Source organism: Chiloscyllium punctatum, chromosome 13 (assembly GCF_047496795.1).
Source record: "Chiloscyllium punctatum isolate Juve2018m chromosome 13, sChiPun1.3, whole genome shotgun sequence".
NCBI classification, from domain to species: Eukaryota; Metazoa; Chordata; class Chondrichthyes; order Orectolobiformes; family Hemiscylliidae; genus Chiloscyllium; species Chiloscyllium punctatum.
In genome coordinates, this window is record NC_092751.1 from 59,600,987 (window position 1) to 59,620,671 (window position 19,685).

At 46.4% G+C, this 19,685-nt stretch overlaps 1 non-coding gene across 1 annotated transcript; it reads right to left on the reverse strand.

Annotated features, from left to right (window-relative positions):
* Positions 1-15,872: 15,872 nt before the first annotated feature.
* Positions 15,873-15,944, reverse strand: trnah-gug (transfer RNA histidin (anticodon GUG)). Its single transcript has one exon. It is a non-coding gene; the product is annotated as a tRNA-His (tRNA).
* Positions 15,945-19,685: the final 3,741 nt, after the last annotated feature.

The following is a 19,685-nucleotide window of genomic DNA, read 5'->3' on the forward strand; positions in this document are numbered from 1 at the left end:
CTACCCCGTCTACTGGACGACCCCGTCAGTGTGGGAATACAACTGGACCAATTTCTGGGGCCCAGTATATACACATGGGCTGAACTGCAGGCCATGATGAGAATACTATTTAATTACGATGAAATTGTTATGATCCAGAATAGTGCAACGGCCATTTGGGATAGGGAGCATCAGGACGGCCCTCAGCGTGGAGAGCAGAAGTACCCCTTAGAGGACCCCCGGTGGGATCATAACGACGCGGGGGGACGGGCCAAGATGACAGATCTCAGAAGCCTTATAATCAGGGGGATCCAAACCTGCGTGCCCAAACAGCGGAATTTAGCGAAAGCATTCGAAGTTGGACAGAAAAAGGATGAATCCTCGAGTGAGTTTTTAGACCGTTTGTGGGAGTCCATGCGAAAGTATTCAGCTTTAGACCCTGATGGGGAAATAGGCAAGGGCATGCTTAACGTGCACTTTGTGACTAAGTCATGGCCTGACATTCAGAAGAAATTACAAAAAGTGGAGGATTGGGCTGAAAAGGATGTTGCAGAATTATTACGGGAAGCACAGAAGGTGTACGTTCAGAGGGATGTAATAAGGGAGAAACATAAGACAGAAATGATGGTGGCAGCCGTACGGGAAGCTTGTAAGTCCACCGGAATGGGGGAGGAAGATTATGGGGTGGAAAGAGGAACGTCGAAGAAAAGTTGGAGAGGGAGAGAAGCGAGACGGGGTAGAAGTGGGAGAAGAGGAAGAATTAGCCGTTACCATGTCATACCTTAGTGAGTCCCGATTGACAGAGATAGACCCTAGGGTTTGGGTCGCCAAAGGGAACCGGGGGGTCTCGCAATTCGACCTGTGGAGGTAAAATTAAAGCCCCAGAGCACCGACGTCAGAGTGCGCCAAAACCCCATCTCTTGGGAAGGGAGGCAGGGCCTGAAGACTGTTATGGAAGACCTAATAAAAGATGGATTGGTAGAGCCCTGTATGTCATGATACAATTCCCCCATCCTGCCGGTCTGGAAGTCGGACGGGAGCTACCGAATGGTCCAAGACCTAAGGGAAGTAAATAAAATTGTCCAAGTACGGCACCCTGTGGTACCGAACCCATACACTATTCTGGGGCGAATACCCCCGGACCACGGCTGGTTAAGTGTTATAGACTTAAAGGATGCCTTCTGGGCGTGTCCCCTGGACAAGGACAGTAGGGATCTTTTTGCTTTTGAATGGGAGGATCCTGATACTGGCAGCAAACAGCAGTACAGGTGGACCGTACTCCCCCAAGGATTCACTGAGTCCCCGACTCTGTTCGGGCAGATTCTGGAACAATTATTGAAGGGACTAACCTTGTCCCCAGCCCTGAAGCTTATACAATACGTGGACGATCTCCTTTTATCCGGACCCGCGGAGGAGGACGTCCTACTTGGGACTAATGCCCTGTTTAATTACCTAGCTGAGAAGGGGTTAAGAGTGAGTCAGAAGAAGCTCCAATATGTCGAGAAAGAGGTTAAGTACCTAGGACACTTGATAAGCCAGGGACAGAAACGAATAAGTCCGGAAAGAGTGCGGGCAATAATCGAACTAGGCCTCCCAACGACCAAAAGGGAGTTGCGGAAGTTCTTGGGACTCTTAGGCTATTGTCGGTTATGGATAGACGACTATGCCCCCCTTACGAAAGATTTGTACCTAAAACTCATTGAGGAGGCACCCAACAGAATAAAATGGGAGGAGGAGGAGAAAAAGTTAATTGGAATCCGAAAAGAAAAATTAATGGCCGCACCTGTTTTAAGCTTGCCGGATTTTAGTAAGACATTTCGTCTCTTTGTGAACTGCAGAAAGGGAACCGCTCTTCGAGTATTGACCCAGGATTGGGGGGGAAAAAGGAAGCCCGTGGCTTTCCTGTCAAACATTCTGGATCCAGTCTCCCAAGGGTGGCCGGAGTGTGTCCAAGCGGTGGCAGCCACGGCAAAGCTGGTAGAGGAAAGCAGGAAGTTGACTTTCGGGGCCCCCGTGATAGTCACTACTCCCCACCAGGTTCAAACTATCCTGAATCAGAAGGCCGGGAGGTGGCTGACAGACTCGACGATTCTGAAATATGAAGCCATATTGTTAGACCGAGAAGACCTCTGAATAGAAGTCGGGGCTGCCAGAACCCGGCGGACTTTCTTTGGAAAGGGGAAGGGGAGGAGGAACTGGAACACTGCTGTTCAGACATAATAGAGTACCAGAGTAAAGTGAGGGAAGATCTGAGGGATACCCCCTTACATGCAGGAAGGGGGTGGTACATTGACGGGTCCTCTCGAGTGATAGATGGGAAGAGACACAACGGTTATGCAGTCATTAGTGAGACTGGTTGGGAATTAGTGGAAAGTGGACGGCTACCGAATGCCTGGTCCGCACAAACGTGCGAATTGTACGCCTTGCACCGGGCTCTGAGGAATTTAAAGGGAATAGCTGGGACAATCCACACTGACTCTAAGTATGCCTTTGGGGTAGTACACACCTTTGGGAAGATCTGGAAAGAAAGGGGAATGATAAATAGTAGAGGAAAGGAGTTGGTCCACGAGGAACTAGTAGCCATGATCTTGGAGGATTTGTTGCTGCCACAGGAGATTGCTGTAGTACATGTGAAAGGACACCAGAAAGACGATAAAATAGAGACCCTGGGGAATCAATTTTCAGATGAACAGGCAAAATTGGCTGGGATGGGGAAGGAAGTAATAAACTGCCTGGTAAGGATTCCCCAGATATCCGAAATTACTGAAGTGCCCACGTTTACTGACAAAGAAGAAACTCTTCTCGCGTCTCTGGGGGGTACAAAGGATAGGGAAGGCAAGTGGACCTTACCCGATGGCCGCCAGCTACTAAATCGACCGTTGACGCGGGACATTATTGCCCGTCTACACCAAGGGGGTCACTGGGGTGCCCAGGCACTGTGTGATGCCTTCCTGCGCCGATATGCTCACCCTGGTCTGTACACAGTAGCCAAGCAGGTCACAGGAGATTGCATAACATGTCGAAAGATTAACAAAAGAGGGCTGCGGCAGAATGCAAGACAAGGGGGTAGGAGTCCGGCCTATAGGCCGTTTGAGTATGTTCAGGTAGATTACACTGAGCTCCCCCCCCCCACAGGTTGCCTGAAGTATCTATTAGTAGTAGTAGATCACCTGACAGGATGGATGGAAGCTTTCCCCACTACCACGGCAACGGCAACTCAGGTTAGCAAGATTCTACTCGAGCAAATCATCCCACGATTTGGGCTACCCCGCGCTATTGACTCTGACCAGGGGAGCCACTTCACCTCGACCGTCCTCCAGAATGTAGTGCAAGCAATGGGGATTGACTGGGATTTGCACACCCCCTGGCATCCCTCCTCCTCGGGCAAGGTCGAAAGAATGAACCAGACCATCAAAAAGCAGCTAACCAAGCTCACCAGTGAAATCGGCCTGCCTTGGACCAAAAGCCTACCCCTTGCCCTGTTGCAAATTCGCACCCAGCCAAGGCGGGATTTGGGCGTCTCCCCTTTCGAAATGTTATTTGGCCTCCCGTTCCATGGGCCGAAGGGGGAACCTCCTGTATTCGAGTCTCGGGATATGTTTGTGCAAAAATATGTGGTGGCTCTGGGGTCTGCTCTATCTCGTTTACGCCAACAGGGACTTTTGGCACAGACGCCGCCCCTCGAGTTTGCGGTGCACACCGTCAAGTCGGGTCAGTGGGTCCTGATTAAAAGCTGGAAGCAACGTACCCTCGAACCAACTTGGGACGGTCCCTTCCTGGTACTTTTGACGACCGAAACGGCTGTCCGTACGGCCGAAAAGGGCTGGACACATTACACTCGAGTCAAGGGACCAGTGCCACAACCGACGGAGGACGAACGAACCTCTCTGACAAAGGCATCTAAGGCACAGAGACCCTGAGAACGAACTAATCGGACTTTGGCGAGTCTAACGGAACTGTGCCCTCGGGCTACGGATGTCGCGGAAAAAAAACTGCGGTCAATCGTATTGTTAACTTGCTATGCCATTATCCTTCGGCTGGGTCATAGTGTGCGTGTTACCCAATTTGGCCTCTGGAAAAAACAAGCAGAGGACCGTCAGTGGTTCTCCATCTTCGTGCTTGCCAACCAATCAAAACAGACATTTAGCTTAGACCTATCTGAGTTGGTGCCCTGTAGGACTAAAAGTCAACTGAATCAAACTAAGCGGAACCTAGAGAGAGAAAGGGGATTCCAGGGTCAGACGTTAGTATGACAATTGCATGGTAGGGAAGGCCTAAATAGGCCTCCAGCCCCCGGGGTCCAGGCTATGGTGTCAGTTGTCCTTGATCCCATCACCCCTGGACGAGATTGTGGGCAGAATCAGTGCAATCCGCTTTATCTGCCCATAAAGAACTTGGAAAAGAACGAGGCGAGCCTTAATAGAACAATACTGGGTATTAGAGTTGGGGGCCAGGCAGGATGGGGGGGGGGGGATGCAGCTGTGCTGCACGTATATCACGGTCATTGAAGCTGAGTCTGGGGGCTCATCCACCACTGATAAGCAGGAAAAGATTAGAATAATTGAGACGACGGATTTGGAAAAGACCTTTGAAATAGAAACGGGATACGGGGAGGCGAATGCCTGGATGGAATGGGTCAAATATACTGTGAGGAGCATGACAAAGAGTGATTGCTACGCATGCACGAGTGCCCGCCCTAACCCTCAGGTGGTCCCTTTCCCGCTGGGATGGGAGAAACACCCACGAGCCATGGACTGCATAATAAGGCTGTACCAGGACCGAGAGGCCTGGAACGACCCCACTTGTCGACCCTGGAGTTTGAAGTTTCCCCCCGTCTGGTCTGAGGGGGCGCCCCGCCCGCCATCATTCTCAGGGGTAACGGGTACGCACCAGGCCTGCGTCTCTCGGACGGGACCTCAGTGGGACGACGATGTGGGGACATTTGACAAGTGCAGCGGATCAATTCGGCTGGTCAATGAAACTACCGGGGGCGGGAATTACTCCCACATTCATGTGCCTAGGGCAGACCTCTGGTGGTACTGTGGTGGGAGGGTTCTGCGACCGACCATGCCCCAAAAATGGACGGGCACTTGTGCGATCATTCAATTGGCCATCCCATTCACCCTGGTATTCGAAAAACAAGAGCAACCCCGTTCTAGTGGAAGAACTGAGAGAGCTTTGGAGACCTCTTTCGATGATAACATATATTTAGATGCCACAGGGGTCCCCAGGGGTGTTCCTGACGAATACAAGGCTAGGAACCAGATAGCGGCGGGTTTTGAGTCGTCACTGTTCTGGTGGGTGACCATCAATAAGAATGTGGATTGGATTAATTATATTTACTACAATCAGCAGAGGTTCATTAATTATACCCGGGATGCAGTGAAAGGAATAGCAGAACAACTGGACGCCACGAGTAGGATGGCGTGGGAAAATAGGTTGGCCTTAGACATGATGTTGGCAGAGAAGGGGGGTGTTTGTGTCATGATAGGCACTCAGTGCTGCACTTTCATCCCCAACAACACAGCCCCTGATGGGTTCATCACCCGCGCCCTGGATGGACTCACCACATTGGCGGACGAACTGGCCGAAAACTCGGGCATCGACTCTGGCCTCACAGACTGGTTGGAAGCTTGTTTCCGTAAATGGACGGGGGTGGTCGTTCCCTTTCTTGTCTCATGTATAGTGGTGGCAGGAGTACTCACTGCCCTTGGGTGTTGCGTTATTCCCTGTGTCTGGGGATTAACTCAATGACTGATCGAAACCGCCCTTACTAAGAAGGATGTTCCCGATGGGCAGGTTGAACGAATAAATCTCGAGATGGAACAACGTGAATCCCTCTTGGGCGGGGGTAGTATTAGAGAAGGGCAGTTTGATGAACAAGCTCGGGAGTTATTAAATGCCCTGGAGAAGAAACTTACGGTTGAAAAATTACAGGCCATAAGAAAAGACACGGGGGACTTGTAGGGGGTAGTGTAATTTTTAAACGGTTAGATGCCTTTTAGTCTTTTCTACCTCATAGTAAACACAAGCAGACACTCGAAACTGTTGCCGGACCTCCCCCACGTTTATATGAATGAAACAGTTGTAACAGCTTTCCTCGATAGTTGAGAGACCGCCCTTAACCACAGTTGTACAACATCATCCATATAAGGGAAGAACGGGAAGCTCAAACACTGATTGGCCAAGTGAATAACAAAATAATCGCAGGCACCAGAACCCAAATAAGGAAAACAGTGGGGAATCCTAGCACTCGTTGGTCAAGGCAGCAGTAGTAGACCCAGCCCACATATACATGTATATAATGCGTGGAGATTACTATGCTTGTGTGTGTATACCTTTGGGAACAGCACCCGACTTTGCAAAGTTGAATGAAAAAGTTTTGTACAGACTCCTCCGTGTCTTTGTTCCTGGGAAGGGAAATAAAAAGTGCCGTAGATGGGGCTGGATAGCCACTATCTCGCACATAACTTTGGGGTGGCAAGGTTTGAAATTTCATTTTCGTATTTGGATCATTGGTTTTGACATTGGCATCTGCTTTTGTTTGCGTCAGCTCAGAATCAGCTTCTTGTTCGCAATACATACTGCAACCTGGGGAAGGTGGTGTTATGGTTATATAATAAACTAGGCCTCCTTGGGGACTCACACACGGAACTGGTAATGTTAAAGTTCGATGAATAAAACCTGGAATGGAAGCCTGATCTCAGGAACAGAGAACATGCCTTTAATTTCCTGCAATCCCATTCATACATGTCGCTTATACAGGGGATGCTACCATCTTTACCCAATCCTGCCTAATTGTGTCTCCAGGACCTGAACAAAATAGCTGACCCTTAATCCGAGAATGAAAACCGTGGGGGAAAGCAGGCCATTCAGCCCTTGCAGTCGACACTATCCCTCTGAAGCACATCCTATCAGACCCACACTCCATACCTATTCTATTCCGCTTCATTTCCCATGACTGATCCCAGTAACCTTCACACCTACAGACTGTGGGAGGAAACTCACACAAGCAAAGAGAGAATGTGCAAACTGCACACAGTCACACGAGACTGGGATCGAATCCATTTCTCTCGAGCAGCGAGGCAGCAGCGAATCAGGATGAACAACAAATGCTGTCCTGACCAGCGACATCCACACCCTGTGGGTGTATCAGGAAGAATAAAAACACATTAACAACATGGACAACGGGACTTACGTCTGTGTTGACATGATTTCAACCAATCGTTCATCCTGGGTAGATACAAAGACACCGATATCACAGAGAAACCAGGGCAATGCGGGATTCACTTACCTGCTGAAGTGGAAACTCACCTACTCAGTCAAACTGGGGACAGAATATTCAACAGTCCCGTGTATGGGAAGGGCTCAATGAGCAGAAGAACCTCCAGATTTACCAGCAAGATTACATATCCCAGAAGAAGATCAATTAAACTGTCAACGCTGCTGTTAATCCCAACCAGCTGCCAGTTTCATAGCGTCAAAGTCATAGACTCACACAGCATGAAAACAGGCCTTTCACTCCTGCAAGTTCATACTGAACATAATGGCAAACTAAACGAGTCGCATCTGATGGCTCTTGGAACTGCTGAGGGTTAATAATGCCCTTGTGATATTATTACTGCATTGCTAATATGAATGTCCAGATATAATTCTGTGGACACGGTTTCAAACCCTGGCATGGCAGATGCTGCAATTTTATTTAAACAAATACCTAGAGTCTAATAATGATGTTGAATCAGTAGATCTGATTCACTAATGCCTGATAGGGAATGAAACTGCCATACCTATCTGGTCTGGCTGGTATGTGATTCCAGATCCATAATATCGTGGTTGATTCTGAACTTCCCTCTGGGCAATAAATTATGTACTAGGCATGAATGAATAGCTTTTGTTAATCCCACTGATAATTTCCAATTCATTTATCGATCCAAATATCCTGTAAATATTGTAAATGTACTTTCATTCATCACTGCCTCAGGAAGTGAATTGCACACACAAACCATCCTCTGTTAAAAAAAAGCCTCTCATGTCTTATTTTAATTCCCTCTTTTCACTTTAAACATTTGCCGTCTCGTCTTGAAGTGCCCCTCCTTGGAAAAAAGACAGTTACAGTTAACTCGAGCCGAACTCTTAATAATTTATAAATTTCTATCAGGCCGCCTTTCAAACTCCAGTGCTCGAGTGAAAATATTCTCAGTCTGTCCAGCCTTTCGTTATAACACAAACCTTCCCCACTCGCCATCCGCTGGTATACCTCTTCTAACCCTAATCCAGCTGAATACTTTCCTTGCTATTACTTGGCGGCAAGAACTGGACACAGTATTCCAGAAGACGCATCACCCAATATCCTATTCAAGTTCAACATAACGTACCAACTCCTACGCTCAAAGGACAGAGCAACGAAGGCAAGCTGACATTTTTAAACTATTCTGTCTATATATGAAGCAAATTAAAAAGAATTATGTACTTGCATTCCTGGCCTCCGTGTTCCACAACACGATGCAATGCCGGTCATTAATTGTATAAGCCCTACTAATATTTGATGTAGCAAAATGCAATACCTTCCATTTATCCAGATTGAACTTCATGTGACATTTTTCAGCCCAAAGACGCAATGGATTAAGATCCTTCTGGAACCTTAGATCACCTTCTTTACAGTCTCCAATTCTGCTGTCCTCTGCAAGCTTATGAACCATGGCTTCTATGAGTTCTATTGTTTTCTCATACAGGTCAACGATTTTTACTTATTTGTCTTGGCCATCATTTAGCTGTTTGCAAATCAGGTAGCAATTAGTTATGTCTTTAACCATGAGGAAGAAAGCCATAGACTGCAGGGAGATTGGAAACAATTGGCAAGAAAATGGGCTGAAAGGAATTCAATCCAGTGAAGTGGGTGATAATGAATTTGAGGACTCACAATGAGAAAAGTGTGAATACTGAGTGGTTTAAAGTAATAAAAGAGAAATTAGAGTAGACATTCACGAATGTTTGAAGGTGATTGGACAAGGGATCAAGTGGTCTCGATGTTCTTGACCGCAGGTGGGAATATAAAAGCAGGGAAACGATGATGGAACTTTAGCAACGGCCTATTCAAGATCAATAGGCAGGGGAATCAGATGGACGGAAGTGCGTACTGCAGGTGCTGGAAATCAGAATCAAGATTAGAGTGGTGCTGAAGAAGCACAGCAGGTCAGGCAGCATCCGAGTTGCAGAAAAAAATAACATTTCGGGCAAACGCCCTTCATCAGGAATAAAGCTGGGAGCCTCGAGGGTGGAGCGATAAACGGGAAGACTGGGTCTGGGAAGAATTTAGCTGAGAGTGCAAGAAGTGGATAGAGATGGGGTTAAAGGAGATAGGTCGGAGAAGAGGGTGGAACGGATAGGTGGAAAGGAAGATAGACAAGTGGGACAGGTCAGTAGGATGGTGCCAAGATAGAAATTTGGAACTCGGATAAGGTGGCCGTGGGGAGATGAGGAAACTGGTGAAGACCACGTTGATGCCCTGGGGTTGAGGGTCCAGAGGTGGAATATCTGGCGTCTGGTTGTGAGGGAATGGCGGTGGAGGAGACCCAGGAACTGCATGTCCTTGGGAGAGTCGGGGAAGTGGTAATTGATGTTTTTGGTCATGGGGCGTTGGAGTTGGATTTTGCGGGTTCCCTGGAAATGTTCTCTGAAGTGCTCTCCGAGAATGTGTCTGTTGGCCCCAGTGTAGAGGAGACCGCATGGCGAGCAACAGATGCAATAAATGACATGTGTGGAAGTGCACAAGGATATTTGATGGATGTGGAAGGCTCACTGGAGCCTTGGAAGGATGTGAGAGGGAAGATGTGGGTGCAGGTTTTGCAATTCCTGTGATGGCAGGGGAAGGTGCCGTGTGGGGAGGGTGGGTTTTTGGAGGGCGTGAACTTGACTAGGTCGTCGTGGAGGAAAGAGTCTTTGTGAAAAGTGGATAGGGGTGGGGAGGGAAATATAAATTTCCCTGTCACTGCAGGAATTGCAAAACCTGCACCCACATCTACCTCCTCACCTCTGTCCAAGGCTCTAATGGAGGCTTCCACATCCATCAAAGTTTCTACTGCACTTCCACACATGCCATTTCTTGTATACGGTCCTCCCGATGCGGTCTCCTCTGAGTTGGAGAGAGGAGATGTGTTCTCACACAACACTTCAGAGAATATCTCCAAGATACCCGCAAGAATCAAACCCAGTGCCCAATGGCCAAACATTTCAACTCCTCCTCCCACTCTCCCGAGGCCATGAATGTCCTGGGCCTCCTGTATCGCCACTGCCTCACGACCCGATGCCTGGAGGAAGAAAGCCTCATCATCTGCCTCGGGACCCTTCAACACCATGGTATCAATTTGGACTTCACCCGTTGCCTCATTTCCCCTCCCGCTACCTTACCCCAGTTCCCACTTTCCAGCTCAACTCCGTCCGCCTGGCTTGTCCCACCTGTGCATCTTCATTCCCACCTATTCACTCCACCTACTTCTCTGACATATCATGTTCACCCCCCACCCGCATCCACTTACAGCACTCTCAGCTACGTTCTCCCCAGCCCCACCCCCTTCCCATTTATCTCTCCATCCCATGTGCTCCCAGTCCATTTCTGATGAAGGTTTTTGATTGAAACGTTCATTTTTTCCTGCTCCTCAAATGCTGCCGGACCTGCTGTACTTCTCCAACACCACTCCAATCTTGAGGGGAGTCAGTTGATTGAGTGGATTTTCAGATATTTTCTATTGTTGACCACAGGCTGTGGATGATAGCAGAACTTTAGTAACCAACAGGTCAGGGAACAGCTAAAGGACTGAGCACAAGTCTGGTCACGGCATGAGTCAACATTTTTCTTAAAATTGTAAGATAAAAGATGGAAGGCTGGAGTATGCAACTTTGCCCATCAAGGCCGTTTCACTAATGAGTTTCTCACTGATTCCTTTCCAAGTCAGGGTGCTATGGGCCTTGGAGGGGAACTTGAAAACGGTGGCGTTTTGTTGCATCTTCCAACCTTGTCCTTATAGTCAGTACAGCTGTTGAGCTTTGAAGGTTGTCAAAAATGCCCGAATGACTTACTCCAGTGCATCTTATAGTTGGTGAACTCTGCTGCAATTGTGCCTTAGCGGTGAAGGGAATGAATATTGCAGGTGTTGAAGAGAGTACACTCAACTGACTGCATTGTCGTGGATGGTGTCCAGTTCCTTAAGTGTTATTGAAGTTACACCCATCTAGGCAAATGGAAAGAGTTATATTCCACGTCTCATTTGTGCCTTGCAAACGATGTAGGATTCACAGAACAAAGAGTTGAGTTTATAATCAAAAAATGTCTCAAGAGCATGTTATTGTTGTCAAAGTGTTTATGTAGCCAGTTTCTATAAGTTTTCTCCCCCGAAATAATAGCTCTGTGGACGATTACACGGGGTAATTTGTTTACAGTAAAGTTATTGAATGTCAATGAGATATGATTAAATTCTCATTTGTCAACGTGATCATTACTCTATTTCGTCCTTGTGTGGACCAATCTGATTCCAGTCACTGTCTGATTTCAAGATCCAATTGTCGTCTGTGCTTGAAATTTCAACCGTTTCTTCACATAAATGTCTCCACCTGCCTTAATAACATGTAAGTACGCTAAAGGGGAGAGCAGAGATTAATGAACATGTTGTCAACACTGGAGAAAATGGAGCTTCGTGGAATGATTGGTTAGGCTGGGATTATTCTCCTTGAAATAAAGGAGAGGGAGGGGAGCTCTATAATCACATAGTAACATTTATAAACGTTCAATATTCATGGGATCTTGACAGGGTAGAGACGGGCAGGTGGTTCACCCTCTGGTATGAGGAGAGCACCAGAGAACATGAACTAAGAATTAGATATTGCCTATTTAATTCAGAAATGAGGAGTAATTTATTTGCTCAGGATCCAGTGAATCGGTGGAATTCCTTGCCGAAATTGTTGTTGAGGCTGAGTTGTGTATTTTCAAACTGTGCCAGACAGATATTTAACCAGAAAAATTATGAAGCTTTGTCGTGGCAATGCTGGAGAATGGAGTTGAGGATTATCAGATCAGCCATGAGTTCGTTGAATGGTGGAGCAGACTCAATGGGCTGAATGGCCGACTTCCATTCGTACATCATTTGGTCTAACGCCCTAATTGATACCTTTAGAATTCTGAGGGGATGGAATGAAGTAATAGAAAAGGTTTCTCAAACTGATCAGACAGATCAGGAACTAAGCTCATAATTTCATGACCAGGAAATGTGCTGTGACCTGGATACAACAAATGGCACTGGGCACGCCGACGATGGGTATGTGCAGATGTTGTGATTGCTAAAGAAAATTGGTGGGTCTAATATTGTTGCCAACTGGGTGATCACGCTGGATGATTGATCGCGGTATGATTCACATAGCAAAAGGTTGTGAAATAATGAAAAATTCGTTTCATTGGAAAAGTTTTCTGCGGTTCCAATTCAATTGACTGTTAAGAATACTGATCAGAACTTTGTGTGGAGTGTTACATTAAAATTCACAATCCCACTGGATAAACTATTGCACCTGATCTCTCCTTATTCGTACCCCTTTCATTCGATGTAAATTCATAGAACGTCAAGATGGAATGAAAGGAGAAAAGAAACGTTTGCACTCCTTTTCATTATCCCAATGTAACTTACAACACAATCAAATTGCTTTATTTCGACTTTGATGAGGTATCGATTTATCACAAATCTCCGGTGCAATGAAGGGCAAGAGCAAGATTCTCCACGTTAAATGTTGCATTCAATTTTGCTCCGAATTTATTTCAGCTTAAAGAAAATACTGATGAGAAAAACAGAAGGTTGAACTACAAAACAAGATGGCAGTTTTGATGCTCAGTTACTTTGGCAGATTTCAATGGGTATCAAATGAACCCAACATCATGGCGATCGTCCTCCCATCTTTAAGGCATGGGATTAAAGCAGGAACTCGATCTCCAAGAGACGGGTCACTTCCTATTCATTATGGAATAGCTGTCCTAGACAATAGACAAAATCTGCTCAGTTCCATTTATAATGCTTCATGTGGAATATTAATAGAAATCTTTCAAAACTATGAGTTTTTTTTTGCTGAATCTTACTCAGCTGCAGACGTTTCCGATATTCCTTTGCACCTGAAGTCGTCTAAATTAGATATTGTTTCCTCGCACCTTCTAGCCCCTACACCCTCCTTTACACTTTTACCTGGCCACAGGCTATCTCTCACCTGTTGAAACTCACTGCTTCTGTGACTCTAAATGTGCCTTTCCAAATATTTTGGAAACGGATTGTCTGAGTGATAGAAATTCTACTCCCATTATGTCTTTGTCCTACATCGATGGTTTTGAAATCTTGACCTTCAGAAATTTATGAACTTGAAAGAGTCAATTTGTCACATATTTACTCTCTCCAAACCTCATATACTCTGGAAAACTTCCATTCGGTTTTCCTTGGTTTAGTTTCAAATTTTCCAAAACACAAATAAATAAAATTCCATCCCCACTAAATACCGTCAGCATCGTCTCCAATGTCTTAGCAGCCCAGTAAATGCTGGCAGTGTCCTCTCTGATTGAATCACAGATTCCCCCTACAACGCAGAAAGTACAGTTCAGCCAATCGAGTCTATAGGGAGACTCTGAACAGCATCTCAACCAGACCTAGCTCCCGTCTCTATCCCCGCAGCCCTCTGGCTTGTGATTTCAAATAAACCTGCTGGAATAAAACCTGGCATCGTGTGACTGCTGACCTTATCACCGCGTTACCCATGGCTAATTCACTAAACTTACTGAATTCACTCCCTGGACACATCAGCGCAATATAACATGGCTGATCCACCTAACCTACAGACTTAAGAGCAATGTGAACCACTGAGCAAATGTACCATCACATTGACCACTATCTGTATCATGTGTAACGGCTTTACACACTGGCAACTCCGCCTAGTGAAAGCAAGCTGCGCCCACCAACCCGAATTCAATGCATCCAAACGCGGTTCTACGCTGTACAACCTCAGTAGTTCTGCTGGAAATGTCTCTGCGCTCAGATCTGAATAGGTTTATTCTGTTTTCTTCCTCTGATTCCTGCTTTAAATAAACATATCAGTCAGGAACAACTCTATATAATGGTTTTCATTGCAACACAAACACAATGTGCAGTTTGCTGAAGTTACGTGTTTGCACTTTCACTGACACTCCGTCTCCCCAGGGGCTGCAGCCCTACCCCAATTGATTCAGACAGCACTGTCCTTCCTGTGATATGTCCCATCGAGAATGGAAGGCCAGCCATGAATAACCTTCACTGGGGAACAGAGCGACAGGTTTAAAACTTGACGATGCCCCCAGGGGAGAAATGAGCCCTGTGACGGGCGGGGACACTAACCACGATACTGTGGAGGACAACAAAATCGAAGGAGGCCCTTCAGCCTGTTATGGCCTCACTTGTCAAACACAACTGCTTAACGACCTGAATCACGTTTTCCATCGTTTAGCCCATAATCTGACATGTTTTGGCATCGCAAATTAACATCTCAATTTTTTTTAAGGTTAGAATGATATCCGCTTCTCTGACCCTTTCCGCAAATCTACTCAAACCTTTCTGCCTTTTCCCGAAATCTCTTGGCCCCAGTGTTCGATCATCCATCAATAACAAAAGCTTCTTTCAGTCTATCCTATCCATATCCCTCAGTATTTAGTACATCTCAGTCATGTCTTTTCCAATCTCCTCTGCTTGGCGACAAACAACCCCAGTCTGTCCAATCTCTCCTCACAACTGAAACTCTTCAGCCCAGACAATATCCCAGTGAATCTCTCCTGCAACGTTCCCAGTGCGATCGCATCCATGCAGTACTCTGAATTGCAGAACTGCACACAGTAATCTTGCTAGGGACGAATGAACTTTTTTTTATCTATTCTGTTACAGTATGAGGGCGTCGCTGGCTCAGCAGTATTGATTGGTATCCCTAATTGCACAGCGGGCAGTTGAGACTCAACCATATTGTCGTGAGTCTGGAGTCACATGGAGGCCCGAGCATGTAAGAATGACAGTTTAATTCCTTAAATGACGTCAGATGGTTTTGTTTTTTTTTCAACAATTGAACATGGATATATAGGAGTTATAAGATTCGTAATTCCAGATATTTATTGAATCCCAATTCTACCACCGAGCATGGTCGGAGTCAAACACGGGTCCCTAGTGTCTGAATTAACAGTTCAGTGTTCAGTGGTAATAGCGCTTGGCCATTGCAGAAAAGCAGTGAAACTGATCTTATCCAATTAAGTCACTTTTCCCCGATACTGTTCTGTGCCATTTTTCTGACCTTGACCTCCCCAATAATATCTGGTCCATATCAGTAAAAGCTGCGACATGAGCATTGATCTCACAACAGTGGTAACCATTTGGATCAAATGATCTGCAGATCCCGATGGTCGGGTGAGGGCACGTTCACCCAGCAACAGTGACCCCAGCCACACAGACTGATCGGTATCAATCTGAGAGTCAGTGTTAGATTCTGCAATACCTTAGTGAAATAGGAAATGACTCCGCAAACACATGAGGAAAGAGCAGCGCTCCGAAAGCTAGTGCTTCCATTAAACCTGTAAGACCATAACCTGGTGTTGGGCCATTTTTGACTTTGTACTCCATAGTCCAACACCAGCATCTCCAAATTAACGAAATGCGGGTATGGGATGGAAAGTTCGGTTAGTGATCGTAGGAGGGAAGAAATCTCTGAGAACGGGTGGATTTGAATTCTGACATATGAAACACAGAGATGTGAGAGGGCAGAGCTTGAAGGGAAAAAAAATCACCTTGGAGGAAATCAAAATACTAGAACAACTGATTCATGTGGGCTTCACAGAAGACTGGGACACATAAAGCAATTACTGCCGTGACTCGGATTCGAACCGAGCTTACTGCGACCACAACGCAGAGTACTAACCACTATACGATCACGGCAGCCCACAGAGGAACACGCTAAGCGCATGCAATAAGTACAGTGTCATAAGAAATGTTAGGCAGCGCACCAAATGCACGATATCAGTGCTTAGCGAACAGTTGCAGATATGTGGGAACTCAGAATGGGCTGGCGGTTTAACATAGGTTCCCCCAGTGGCTGTGGTGATTCCATCATTAATGTGTTGAAGGCTGAGATCAATAGATTTCTACAAAACATCAAAGATTCCGGGGACAGTGCAGCTTTTGTTACCTGCACATCCACCAATAACATTTATTGTGTCCGTTGCACCCAGTGCAGTCTCTGGTACATTGGGGAGACTGGGCGTCTCCAAACAGACCGCTTTAGGAAACATCTCCGGGACACCCGCACCAATCAACCACACCGCCCCGTGGCCCAACATTTCAACTCCCCCTCCCACTCTGCCGAGGACATGGAGGTCCTGGGCCTCCTTCACCGCTGCTCCCTCACCACCAGACACCTGGAGGAAGAACGCCTCATCTTCCGCCTCGGTACACTTCAACCCCAGGGCATCAATGTGGACTTCAACAGTTTCCTCATTTCCCCTTCCCCCACCTCACCCTAGTTCTAAACTTCCAGCTCAGCACTGTCCCCATGACTGGTCCGGACTTGTCCTCCCTGCCTATCTTCTATTGCACCATTCCCTTCCACCCTCCCCCCAGACCAATCACCTTCATCCCCTCCCCCACTTAACTATTGTACTCTATGCTCCGTTCTCCCACCCCTACCCTCCTCTCACTAATCTCTCCACCCTTCAGGCTCTCTGCCTGAATTCTTGATGAAAAGCTTTTGCCCGAAAAGTCGATTTTACTGCTCCTCGGATGCTGCCTGAACTGCTGTGCTCTTCCAGCACCACTAATCCAGAATCTGTTTTCCAGCATCTGCAGTCATTGTTTTTACCAAATTTTTGTTGAAATGTATACTTCAATAGCAATGCAGTTTACCATCGGTTACTTCACGAGTTTCCCCACACAAGGCAGTAACCACTGCTGCCACATGGGCCCATTTCCCAGCCCCAGAATCAGAGGAACTGAGTGGCGCAGTCGCAAATAACCAACTTGAAATCAAGATGGGAATGAGGTTGCAGAGATACTCGATGGCTCAAGTGATGCAACCGGAGAAAGCGCGGTGTTTCTATGACGGTTTAGAGGCGTAAGCAATTCCGAGGTTGGGAGTGCTTCTAGTCAAAGGCGGGGCAGAGGGGAAAATTTGTTCCCGTTTATAATAACAGCAATCGACATTGCATCTTGCTGAGACAGCTGAGTGACATAACTGGAGCATGGGCTGGTTTGAAGTTTAATTTTGCTTCATTATCACCCAGTTCCCTGGAATGAATTGCTTTCACCAGTTTTATTTCCAATTGTTTGATATCTCCCTGCAGTCTACGGCTTTCTTCCTCATGGTTAATTGCATGACTAACTGTTGTATGATCTGCACACTGCTAATTCACGGCCACTACAAGTAAATAGGAATCATTGATCTATATGAGAAAACAGTGGAACTCACTGCAGGCATGCTTCATAGGTTTGCAGGCGACACCAGAATTGTAGACAGTGGAGAAGATTATCTAAGTTTCAAAAGGATCTTAATCCAATGAGTCGTTGTACTGAAAAATGTAACATGGAGTTCAATCTGGATAAATGGAAGATATTGCATTTGGTACAGCAAAAATAATATGGCTTTGCGTATGTTGGAGAGCATGGAAGCTAGGTGTGCAGGTACATAATTCCTTGTAATTTGCATTACCAAAAGACAAGATGGTTCAAAGGCAATTAACATACTTCCCTTCATTGCTCAGTCCTTTGTGTATAGTAGTTGGGACGTTATGTTGAAGTTTTGCAGGACATTGATGAGGCGTCTTCTGGAATATTATGTCCAGTTCTGGTCGCCCATTTGTAGGAATGATATTATTCAGCTGGTGTAGGTTTACAAAAGGTATATACGCTTGTTGCCTGTGGAAGGTTTGAGTTATAATGAAAGCTGGATAGGCTGAGACTATTTTCAGATTCGAGATCGGGGTGCTGGAAAACCACATCAGGTAAGGCAGCATCCCAGGAGCAGGAAAATATTTTTTTTTCGCGCAAGTGCCCTTCACCAGGCTCTTCCCCGAAACGTCGATTCTCCTGCACCTCAAATGCTGCCTGATCTGCTGTGCTTTCCCAGCACAACATTCTCGACTCTGATCTCTCATCTGCAGTTCTCACTTTCTCCTAGTTGAGAGTGTTTTCACTCTAGCTTAGGGGTTTGAACGGCGACCTGACTGAAGTTTATGAATTATTGAGAGACAAGTTTAGAGTTAACGATGGCGGCCTTTTCGCAGGAGGGGAATGTCAAGACGAGATGGCATATGTTTAAGATTAAAAGAGAGATTTTTTTAAAAAAAAGACATGTGCGGCATTTTTTTAGGGACGGTGTTTTAGGGACGGTGTAATTAACTTGCTGAGGAAGTGATTGATGAGGGAATGTTTGCAGCATTTAATGGACAATTGATTCCAAACATGAATGGGAAAGTGGATTTTAAAAATAAATGTATTCATGCCTAGTACGTCAGTTATTTCCCAGAGCGCATTTAAGAGTCAACTACAGTATTATCCGTCTGGAGTCTCCTGTGGGACAGAGCAGATGAATATCGCAGGTTGCTTCCCGAGCTGGCATGAGTGAATCAGATGGGTTTTTCCACACATCTTTTTCAGGTCATCACGAGACTCTTCAATTCCAGGTGCTTATTGAATTCAAACTCCACTATCTGCCATGCCAGGACCTGAACTATTTGTCCACAAAATATTACCTGGGCTTTGGATAAACAACACAGTAATAAAGCTACAAGGGCCTTATCACCACTCAGCGGGAACAGGAGGAGGCAGACGGGAATGGGTTAGTTTGGCAGTATGTTCAGCATGGATCGGTTGCACTGACAGGCCTGTTTTCATGTTGTATGACTCTGACTGACGCTATGGAGCAGGCAGCTGGTTGGGATTAACAGCTGCATTGACATCATAATCGAACACCTGATGGGATATGTGATCCTGCTGGAGTCTCCGGAGGTTGGTTTGCTCAGTCATACCTTCCCACACACGGGACTGGTGAACGGTCTCTCCCCAGTGTTACTGATTAAATGAGATTCCATTTCTATGGTTAATTAAGTCCCTTCCAGCAGTTCCCACATTGCCCTGCTTTCTCTGTGGTATCAGTGTCCTTTTTTTCTACACAGCGTGAACGATCCTTTTAAATTGTGTCCACACAGATACCAATCCTGTTTTCCATGTTGTGAATGTGTTTTCATTCTTCCTCATTCACCCACGGGGTGTGCGTATCACTGGTGATGACAACATTTATTCTTTGCCCCTCGTTCGTTGCTGTCTGGCTACACCACAAACCCGGATGTGATCCCAGCCTCGGGTGTCTGTCTGTGGGGAATCTACACATTCTCTTTGTGTTTGCGTTTTTATTTCTCCCTCTGACCAAAGATGTGCCAGTTACAGATTTCAACAATGGGAAATGCAGGCTTATGGGGCATGGAATACCGTGGGGACTGGTGGAATGGGCTTCGGCTGTACCGTGTGGACTGGCAGGGCCGATTAGACTGCTTCCCCACGCGGAGGAGATTCTTGAATTCAGGGTCAGCTCATGTCTTTCTGGTCCTGGAGTCTCTCGTAGGCAGGACTTGGTGAAGATGGTTGAATCCCCTGCATCGGGGACATGAATGAATGGGATTGCAGGAA